The following is an 11346-nucleotide window of genomic DNA, read 5'->3' as shown; positions in this document are numbered from 1 at the left end:
CGGGACTTCTCCCCTCTCACTCCTGATGGATTCATTTCTCCCTGGGGTGGCAGCCCCATGTTTGCTGTTCTGAAACACCTCTGTAGTGATCAGCTCGAAGGCTGCGCAACTGAAGGTGATTTTCTGTCTGTCTTGGCTGAGGAGGTTTGGGTTAATGCTTTCGTGCCAGGCACAGGCCACGGAGGCCATCCAAAGCTGGGCTCTGATTAGTCATCCTCCTACAATTTAAGCTCTACTGATAATGTATCTTCATTTTATTGTTTCTACCGTAAATAATTTCTTTGCAAGATGCTTTTCTCTAGCCAAGGCTGTGTTGCCCTTCATGGAGGTGACCATGCCACTGGGATTATCCCTGAGGGGCAGGAACCACAGTGCCAGGAGGTCCAACTGGAAGCATTACTGCCCTTTGATGTTAAAAACCGCAATTTGTATGATAAGGTGAACAATCCTCACTGAAATATGCACGTCCCATCTCTCTGTCCTCCCCCACTGGTGTTTCTAGGGTGAGGGGTTGCAGTGGGAAGACCCCATCCCTTGAGTACCAAGGTGCTGGGATGCTCTCAGGGATGCAGAGGAAGGAGGTTAGCTCCATATCCTTTGTTGCTACACTTTATCCCCGGGGCAAAAACAGGTTCCAGTGTTGCAGGGGCACTTTGGTCTCAACAGGCCTGTGCCCACCGGAGAGAGCCCAGGGCTCTGCAGCAGCTTGGTCGCTGCCTGTTGGAAATGGCCCGGCTCTGCCTGACAGTGAGTGATACATTCTCCAGTGGCATCAATCCAGGCACAGCTTCTCCTGTGTCAGCTTTGTGATGAAAGATACTCTCCTCTGCCACCTCCTTCTCCTCCTCCCCAGGACTGACTCTTTGAAAACTGTGGCTGGCTTTCAAAAGCCGGCTGTTAAAACGCTGGCTGCTAAAAGAGATAACAGCATGCCTGTCCATGAAAGCCAACCGTCCTGGGTGAGCTCATGGGAAAATCTGATCTAACCTGCCTGTCTGAGCAGTATTTATAACACTGCTAGCTAAGGATTAGGCAGCCCAGCTGCACTGATGTAGTCAGTAAAAGCAGCTGTTTATATTTTGAACTTTCTGATAAAGCGGGGTTTTATAAAAAAGTCACAAGGCCACACTTTTTTTATCCTTTTTTATCCTTTTTTTTTTTTTTTCCCTTTTTTTGGGCAAAGCCTCGAGAGGAACAAGCAGTACTTCAAAACACTGCTGCCTCCATTTATTTGAACATTTCAGGATCTTGCTGTCATGTCCCCACCCCCTATCCCAAACCTCAGCAAATAACAAGCTTTATTTTTGACACTGAAAAAGAAGTCAGGATGCATTCAAGAAAGCCTTGCAGGATGCAAATTCCTATGGTTGCACCTCTGACGGGCATGTGGAGCTGATTTTCACCAGCTGATGAGCTGGTGCACTGTAGGACTGGGGTTTTCAATCAGGTCTGGCCAAAACACAGCTGGTTTATCCCTCTCCATTTGGACAGCCGCCCCTAGGCTATGGGTTTCAGATGACTTGTTTAGACAGAGAGGCTGGAGAATGATGGGAAGCAGCTAGGAAATAAGGGTTTTCCTGCTGAGGCAAGAGGTGTGGGATTGCTTCGGTCTTCCTGATGGTTCCAGTGGTCCTCCTCCTGCCTCGGGCTCCTTCAGGTAGGTGTCCTGAGCTCCTTCTGTATGGGGGTTTGGTATATGGCTTTTATGTCGAGGCAGAGAGGCTTCTAGCGCTGCTCATGGATCTGTGCTGCATACCCTTTGTGCCCAGGGTCCTTCCCACCCCCTTCTGAACATCAGAGGGCTCCCATGCCCAGCTGCTCTTGAAGGAGCTTCCCTCCTCTCTGTGGAGGTTTGTGATATCCCGGGAATGTTTTTTATTTTAAATTCAGCTGTTTGTTGTTAAAGCATACTAATCCTCCGATTCCACCCAGAAGGATTGGAAACCCTCTGTTTTATGTTTCTCGACTGTCAGCATTTTCACTAGATGGGACTGAACGATAAAGGGTGTTTACTTAGGCCTGAGGGTATGTGATACTAGAATAAAGTTAATAAAATAAAAGAACTATTAATATTTTACTTAGCTTTAAGTATTTATTTTTTCTGGCTATTGCTTTAACCAGCTAGCTTTTTGGAGTAGTTCATTTGCTGCTGCTACTGGGGCTGGGATAATCTGTTACCTCTTCCTCTGATTTTAAACCTGACTATTCTGGTTGCCGTGCTCCTCCATAGAAAAACTTTCTCTTCCTCCTATCTGCTTACCTCTTGGTGCCTGAAATTTACCCCTGGGACCTGGCTCTGTAAGGACTTGCATCGCTTCTGTGTTCCCCCACCCCTGCTCCAGGTTACTGAATTTACATTTCTATTGTACAAGTGACTACCTCATTCCTGGCTCCGGGCTGTATGCCTTTGCTTCGGAAAACACTTTTGCCGTGACTATAACATTTCTCATGCTGTATCATTTATAACAGTGCAAAAGCCTTTGAGGGTTTATAATTGATAGCTCGCCACAAGATTTGCATACAGCCTAAATGTATAAACATGACCAAACGGTGATCTGAGGACGTGCTTCCCAACATGGTGGATGCTCGGCTCCCAGTTTATTAGGTTTTTGGGACTCCCAGCCCGACGAGCTGCAGAACTGAGGCTGGAATTCCCATAGCCCACGAAGGGCAAATCCCATACCTGTTGCTCTCCTCGTTTTGGCAGCATGTTGCTGCTTTTGCAGCCATTTTCTACATCAGTGTCTGTGGCAGATGCAAGCCCAAGGAATCGAGGGACCTCCAGTGCCTGGCTGGCGGCTTTGAGGAGAGGTTTCTGCAGCCCTGGTGTGTTCAGGGCTCAGCGCTTCCCTGCCAAGACAATGGCGTTTTGCCACCATCAAGGAGAGGGCATGGGCTCTTCCAAGCAGGAAGGAGCTTGCTGTGCTTGCCAGCCCTATTTCTCCATGAGCTTTATGCAGAGATGGGTGTGAGGATGCACATCTGGCTGTGTACCTCCCTCTCTTCCATGCCCCAAAGGTGTCTGTAGCATTGCCTAATAGTCCTATGGATGTGACCCTATGGATGGATAAAGAAAATTGGATGTAGAGCCTTGCCCTTCCCCATAAGGCCAGCCTTTTCTGAGTTCATGCTATGATCTTTAAAAAGGTAGCTTGATAAAGCACTTTAACTGAAAGCCAAGGCCAAAGAGCAAATGTTTTGCTGAAAAGTGATTTCTATCTAAAAAAGTAGCTCTTCTTTGCCCGGCTTCTATATTTAAATTTTTATCAGAGCATAAACTAGTTTTGCAGGAAAGTTTCTGTGCTGAAATGTTACTGGTTCAGTGCAGGAGTCAGAGTCTCAACAGAAGGTAACTGTTTGTTGAGCCATATTTGAAAAAACAAATCTCCAGTTAATTTTCTTTTTTTCTGAAAAAAATACCCTCTGTCACTTGAGGGTGTCTGGCAAATTTCAGGCTCACGTTTCCATAGAGCAAAGCTGTGTTGGGGCTAAATTCAGGCTTTATATTGGAAAGAAACTTGTGACCTTCTGTCCTTTTTCTACTGCATCTTTAGAATGGATGTAAATCTATGAACTTCATTGTCAAGATGGGTCTGAAAGACTCATTTGTTATATCCCCATACATACATATGTTTGCTCTTCTCAAGTAGGGATGATGTTCTGAATGTGCAGCCAAGGCTTGATTCACAGATAATAAAGCAGCTCTGAAATTCTTGATGTAGCCCTTCTAAAAGTAATTCACAGGATTAAAAATCTCTGTCAGGAAGCCAACTAAATGGTAAAGTTAATCTCTGCCAGGGCCCTAGGCATAGGTTGTCACCTAACGAACAGTTGGGATTTGTGGACCTTTAAGAGCAAACATCTACAGTACAGCTCATGGATCAGTAACGCTGTGGTGCAATTTAGAGACTCTTCAGAAGCGGGGTGGGGAGGGAAGTCAATCCAAATATCTTCTCCTTATTTGAAAAAAAGAACACTGAGAGTGAACTCTTTTATCAGCCTTGAGGTTTTAAGCTGTGTTAAAACAGCAGAGCAGTAGGTTTTTTATAATAACTATGAGATAATACTTCTCTTTGTGAGGGTAATCCTCTTAAAGTATCTAATTTATAATTAAGGTAATTTCCATTAGAAATTATACTACCTTCCTGCCCCATAATCTACCAATATATTTACAGTGAAAAAGGCTGAAAATGAGCAGCTGTCTCCTTATGACTGAACAGATATGTGTATACCTCCAGCACAGAGACAGGCCCATCAGCAATGGGCAACCCCTTTCTCTGTCACTACAAATTAAAAGGATTCAGGAGCTCTGAGAAGTCACAGACTCTTTGTGAGATGAGGTCACGGTGTAGGATGGGCTGCAAAAATGGGCCCGAGGACAGTGGTGGCCCTGGTGCTCTGCTGTGGAGACTAAGCCTGGGCAAGGAGGTGACAACCCAAGTGTGGTTTTGCTGCTCACTCCCTCAGGTTCAGAGCAGGCAGCCTGGATGCTTGGGGTGGCTGAAAGGCTCCCTGCTACACAGCTCCCTGGGCTGGAGAGGGGCAGCCAGAGCAGGGCTGAGAGTCCTGGCCAGGGACATGCCAGTGGGCACCCAGCTGGAGGGAGGCTGAGGGAGAGGGGACTGCAGCACAAGGCCAACTTCTGGCTGCTGCCACACTGGCATTGGGGAGAAGCCTGGTTTGGGAGGGTGCAGAGATAACATATAAACCCTCTTTCCCTTAAGTCAAAAATGTCTGGACCAACTGGCCTAAAATCAGGTCTCTGTTCAGAACAAAAATGAAAATTGGAAAATGCATTCAAAACTTTCCGTATTTCTTCATTCCTGGTATTAAGAAAAGAAATGGAACTCACAGTTTTTTTGGTAGTGTGATCTCGGGGGAATATTTCCCAGAAAAACTGTGAGGAAGGATCAGAAAGAAGGTTTTGCTTTTAGTTTTTTCTATGTTTGCTCATCTTAGCATGAAGCGTGCAGTTGAGGATGCTATGTAGTTTGTAATATTCTGGTCCTTTTTTCCTTTTGGTTCTGGCTTTGGTGTTTGGTTGGTTGTTTTGTATTTGTTTTTTGTTTGTTTTTTTTTTTTTTTTTTCCCTGGGAAAACAGTTTTAATAAAAGGGCACATTTATTACAGTACTTAAAATCTACAAATCATCACCGTCTTGTAATACCTCATCTTGATAGAAAAATGAAAACACAAAGGCTTTTGGAGCTGGACTTGACTCCTCTGCACTATTTTCTCATTTTCTCTCCCTCTCTTCCCTTCCAGAACCACTCCACTGATGCATCTCTAATAGGAAAAATGCAAAGTGTGCAAGTTGTCTTGGCACTGTGGCTCAACATCTTGTCATGTTGCACTATTATGTTGACTCTTCTGCACAGGGTGAGTGCATGAAAAAATCCCAGAAGCACTGTTCTGGTTCAGGCAACCACAATTCCGTTTCTTGTTGGCTCTGGGAAGAGGGATTCTTCAGAGACAGACATCTCAGAGCTAATCAGCTGGTTTGACTTAAAGGGAGCTGTGTGGAGGAAAGCCAGTGGCATATTGCAGACCTAACTGTGCTCAGACTCAGTTATTCTTTCTTTTGTTTGCTTCTTTGGAAGCAGAAAGGAAAAAACAAGAATGTGCAGAATTTTGCTTCCAGAAACTGGGTGTACTGAGTTGTTCATAATTATCTTATAAAATAGGAGGGGATGAAATAGGGAAACTTGACCCAATTATTTTCAAGGCTTCTGAGGGACAAATTTAATTATTTTGGTATTTTGTGGTTTTGCCCACTGAAGTATGAAGTCCTTTAGCTACATGTGTCTGTCCAAGTGTTTTTAGTTTAGGTTATTTATAGAGCTCCATTATTGTGGTAGATGTGTCTTTCACAATCCATAGTTCAACACATTGCTCTGAACTAATATTGGTGAACTTGCTCTTTACACAAAGGGAACTGAGACAAGGCACATGCATTTGTTGAACTTGGAGTGGGGTTATTCCTCATTTCAAGAAGGATGTTTGTTTCAGTATATGTTTTATTATAATGTTTAATCTATTTGCCCAAGTCTTGAAGATCCTCAGCACAATGATTCAGAACCACTGAGCCCTGTCCCAGATGAGACAGTCAATGAATGCTCTGCTGCTTACAGCTCCCACCTGCCTCATACCCACATACATCCTGTAACAAAGCCCTAGCACAGTCTAAGGAATGGGACCCCGCTTTCCAGAAGCAAAGAGTTCTTGACCAAAGCAGATAAAAAGGCTCAGCCAGGAAGCAAAACCCTTGGTCCCCCATTTTTTCTTGATTACAGAATGGTTCAAAACAGACCTTGGGGTAATTTGACTGGAGCAGCAACTTCCTAACTTCTCACTGCCTGAAGTTTTTGTAGCAGAGCTTTATGAAGACAAGGGTGCTCTCTCTGTTTGACTTAACAAGAGCAGCAGCAAATCACCAGCCTGTTAATTTTCTGGTTTGTTCACATGATGTGTGCCTGCTGAAAATGCTACCTTAGGTCAAAATAAAACTCAGTAGGCAAGCCATGTGACTGTGAAGGGAGAGAAAGGGCATGCTGAGTAATGCAGTGGCATATTAAGAACACCTGTTAGGCTTGATTGCAGAAGTTAAATGCAATATCTTCTTCAGCAGGTTTGGATCAGGCTTTTATGAAAAGCACTCAGGCTCATTCTATAGCAGCTTTATGTGTAAGAGATCTGTGGTTTGACTATTGCAATGGAGGGATGCTTCAAGGGCCTTAACACAAGTCACATAGGCATGAGCAGCTGCCTGGTCACACTGTTGGAGCAGGAACCTGGGATGATCCTCTCTGGTGTCATTCCCTGCTCTGCTCTCAAACATTGCTTGAGCAGTTCTGATACCGCAGTGATTAGATTCCCTTAGAGGTTTGTATGGTCACAGTTGTTCCAAGCCTTGATGTTCACACACTTGTTTCACTATCAAAGTTTGTACATGATCAGTCAGCCCGCCACTGTCTATAAGCCACACAGAAAAGGTCTCTGAAGCTCTTCTTGCCTCTGTTAAGAGGAGGCATTTGGGTTCAGGCATGTTAATGCTATTTCAGTGGATATCTTTGGTCTTCCCAGACTTTGTTGATCCTCAGAAGTGAATCCTTCCCCTCAGTAGCACTAGGAAGTCCAGGAAATCTCTGGATCATGGCTCAGCATCCCATGCTGCACCCCTGGAGATCTGCTTTACCAGGCAGCATGGTCTGGATCCAGCCAGACCTGTGAGGCTGCTGAGCATAGGTTCGCCTTGGGTACAGGGGAAATCTTGCTGTGCCAGTGGTGGGAGGGTGCCAAGGGAAGAACTAATCTGTGTCTGCCAGGTTGGCTGGCTGGCTTGGGCTCCCTGCTACACAAAAGTGTGACATCTCCTGAAGCTGAGCTGCTTTCAAACCAGTCTTTACTGTGTTACTCTGTCAGGACAGAGAAGTCTCACAAAGTTTGAGGTGAGTTCATAGAGGCAGTTGCAACCTCCAGTCTTGTTAGTCTGCAACTAAAATAAGCAACCCCTGTATAGCTTAAAGTTGCCTATTGAAATTTTTTTCTTTGTTATCATAGAATGGTAGAACAGTTTGGTTTGGAGGAGACCTTAAATATAATGTACTTCCAACCCCCTGCCATGGACAGTGGCAAACCCCTGTCTAACCTCACCTTGACCACCTCCAGGGATGGGGCATCCACATGCCTGTGTTTTAATATTGGTGTCAGTGTGTCCATGTGAGCATGCACTGCCTGCTGTACTGCTTGTTTAGCAGTACCTAGAGTAGGAGAGTCTTCATCCCTGTATTTTGCCTATAATACAGAGAGATGGTCAGGTTTTTTGCCCTTTCAGTGAGGAAAAGGCCGTATCCTTAGCTGAGGTCTCTGTGGCTCTGCTAGGGTGACGTCAAGATGTCAGCCTAGAAGTAGATGGTGCTTCTGCTGGGCAGACAGAGGTCCTTGGCCCAGGGACATTCACAGTGCACATCTATCCTGCTCTCCCTTTGTTAAAGGGAATTTTTCCAAATATCAGATCTGCTAGCTATTTCTCTGAAATATTTAATACCCTAATAGTAAAGTTTATCCCTTTAGAGATGGCCATAAAACATAGATTTTGGACATTGAGGTGATAGCGTGGTTGGCCTGCAGTATGACAGTGGATTATAGCCTCGTGTCAGCAAAGCATTTTCAAACTCTCCAAGGAGAGCACCCTAGATTCATAATTCATAGGATTTAGGGCCCGAAGGAACTATTAGGTCATCCAGCCCGACCTGTTTAATGCAGATCATAGCATTTTTCTGAGTAATTTCTGCTTCAGCCCTGTAACTTCTATTTGAGCTACTGTGTACCTTATAAGGGAACATGTACTTTCAATTAAATGAAGCCAGAAATTAAGATTTTTAAAAATTATCATTATTCAGTAGTTTGATCTAGCAGCTAATTACTTTCAATGGTTAGTGATTATTAAAATTAATTGTATCTTCTTAGCCAAGTTTCTAGCCATTAGATCTTGTTACATTTTTGTCTCATAAAGAGCCATTTAGTATTAGAAATATCTTTTTACAGTCAAGGTTTTCACTATGAATTACAAAATCCTTAAGTTCAGGATCTTGATCATCTCCACTGGACATAATGTGAAGAAGAGAACCTCTGTGATCCTTAGATGGATCGCATATTTTTTTACTGTACATTTTATATTCCTGCAGAATGGACTTGGTATTTGTGAAAATTAACAAAGCAAATCCCTTTTAATACATTACAAACAGCGCTCAAAGCGTGTTTATTTTAGTCAGGCAGAGGAATTGTCTCCTGCCTTGGAAAAAACCTCAGCTGAAATAAAAAATTATATTAGAGCAATGCAAAGCATTTCATCAGACTTCAGACACAATTGAACTTAGCCTTGGGCCAGAGGCTGAGTTCATGAACCACAGCTCATGCTGGCAAAAATTCAGCTGTGAGAAATGCTGCTTCTCCTTCTCCCATGACAACTTGCACCTTTTACCACCCTCCTCAGAGCCGCACACAGAGGGAGGACATGGAGGGAGAGAAAAGCAGGGGGAAGCAGCTTATGTCTCCTGTCACCATTCATTTTTGCTGGGGGAGGATTTGGTTGCCCTTCTCTACTTTTCCCTCAGTGGGAAGGGATGCAGGCATGAGAGTGTCTGAGACATCCATGATTCAGAGTGTCTTGTATTGTCCTTGAAGGAGTTTCTGGGTTGTTGGGTACTAAGCCTGCCCAGAAGAAAAATAAATAAGGAAAAAGCCTCCCATCTAATCTGATAATCATTGGAGGAGTAGATTATTTTTATTAGAGCCAGGCATCTCCACCAGAAGCTCTTTGCTGGTAAAATGTTCCTGATGCAGGAGCAGTTTATAAGAATCCCCTTAACAAAATACATAATGACTGCAAAATTGATATTGCAACTGAAAACTTCAGTTTCTAAATCATAAAATGGAGATTCTTGCTGCAGTTATGCTGAAAATGTTAAGTGTGGGCCACAGTTTAAGAGAATCTCTGTTGAGGTGGTTGGTATATCTGGTTAGTCACTACAGTGAGAAGTCAACTGTGAGGAAAAGATGTGTGATTAGGAAGTTTGGTTGTTTTTTTTTTTTAATGCAGAAAGAAAATTTGGAAGTAATAAAAGCTACCCACAGATGCCATAAAATCTGATAGTTATGCAATACATGTTACATAACTACTTCAATCATAGAATGTTAAGGGGTTGGAATGGACATTAGAGATCATCTATTCCCAATCCCCCTGCCATAGGCAGGGACACCTCCCACTAAACCAGGTTGCTCAAGGTCTTATCCAGTCTGGCTTTGAACACTGAGGTGTCCACAGCCTCCCTGGGTAACCTGATCCAGTGTCTCACCACCCTCACAGTCAAGAATTTCTTCCTAATATTTAACCTAAATTTCCCCTTCTTCAATTTGTGCCCATTACTCATTGTCCTATCACTACAGTTCCTGATGAAGAACTTGGCTGGCTTCCCTGTAGGCTCCCTTCAGGTACTTGAAAGTTGTTACGAGGTCTCCATGCAATCTTCTCTTCTCTAGGCTGAACAGCCCCAGCTTTCTCAGCCTGTCTTTAGAGGGAAGGTGCTCCAGTCCTCTCATCAGCTTTGTGTTGCTCCTCTGGACTTGCTCCAACAGTTATGTGTCCTTTTTATGCTGGGGCCCCTAGAGCTGGAGGCACACAGGTGGAGTCTGAGCAGAGTAGAGGGGGAGAATCACCTCCTTTGACCTGCTGGCCATGCCCCTATTTAAGAATGGAGGTTATATTTTCCTTTCTTCAGTCATCAGGGACTTCACCTGACTGCCACAATTTTTCAACAATGACAGATGGTGGCTTAGTGACTTCATCTCTCAGGTCCCTCAGGACCTGCAGAGGAATCTCATCAGGTCCCATGGACTTATGCAAACTTAGGTTACCTCTAATAGATGGTTACAAATATTCTTCCCAGCTTTCTATTTTGGTATTTTATTTTCCAAATGTTTCAGCTATGCCTGTACTGAAGAAACATGCTGTGATGGATTGGTGTATAATGCAGTAAAAATGTGGTCAGGAGCGTAGCATCTATGTTTTGCTGCGTTAGCACCAATACTTGCCCAGCCACATTAAGGGTTTCCACCAGCAAGAGAGACACCACTGTTGTCTTCAGTCCTCCATGTCCTACTGTTCCAGTGCCATGGGGCCAAGGAGTAGCAAGAGAGCTGTTAAAAGCATCCCTTTTACTCAGCACCTGTCAGTCCTAGAGTAGAGAAGTCCTTGATGGCTCTTCTGGAAGTTGTCATCATTCTCTCAGCTGGAGCGAGTCCCCATATGCAGCTCTTTTTTCTAGTTCTAGCTTAGTCTCTGCTGACTGGTATATAGCCCCTCTGAAAGAAATCTGGAAGAATTTGGAGAGAAAAGAAGATACATACAGGTGATATTGTAATTCGTAGGTGTGATTCAAGGTATGGAGGAAATTTAACAGGAAGTTTGGTGGTAAAACTTGTGCCAGTGAAGAGACACTGTAAAGGAGATATACCTTTCTTACTGGCTATTTGTTCCTGCCCTCTTCTTTGTTTTGACACAAAAGATGATGTAGCTGGAGATTCGGGTGCTGATCTGGCTGAAAATAAATATGAGAACTGGCACACTGCTACACTGCTGGTTGCAATTTGAGAACAATCTTTGCAGAGCTTACTATAAAGGTGCAAAATCTGGTGTCGGGTATCCCTTCAGCCACGTTTCTTTTCCTCGTGACTGCCTGCAGGAAAGAAAGCTAAGGTATTGTGTCCATAAATGTTTTGATAATCCAGACTGATCCCTTGCCAAGCCAACTGATTTTATTTGGTTTTATGTCTGCATTTCTTTTA

General features: G+C 44.0%; 1 protein-coding gene across 10 annotated transcripts in view; it reads left to right on the top strand.

The window, feature by feature from the left end:
* The window catches only part of RNF152 (ring finger protein 152), an 80633-nt gene continuing 69287 nt past the window's right edge, over positions 1 to 11346 (top strand). For 6 of the 10 annotated variants that reach the window (XR_011001402.1, XR_011001400.1, XR_011001395.1 and 3 more), the window contains exon 1: positions 446 to 1657. The gene's annotated coding sequence lies outside the window, so the exon portion shown is untranslated. The other 4 variants (XM_068197533.1, XM_068197529.1, XM_068197551.1 and 1 more) reach the window with 3 other exon arrangements.

The sequence above is a fragment of the Anomalospiza imberbis genome, chromosome 1, assembly GCF_031753505.1.
Source record: "Anomalospiza imberbis isolate Cuckoo-Finch-1a 21T00152 chromosome 1, ASM3175350v1, whole genome shotgun sequence".
Taxonomy (NCBI): Eukaryota; Metazoa; Chordata; class Aves; order Passeriformes; family Viduidae; genus Anomalospiza; species Anomalospiza imberbis.
Note: the sequence above shows the minus strand (reverse complement) of the source record. Positions and strands in the feature narration are given on the sequence as shown.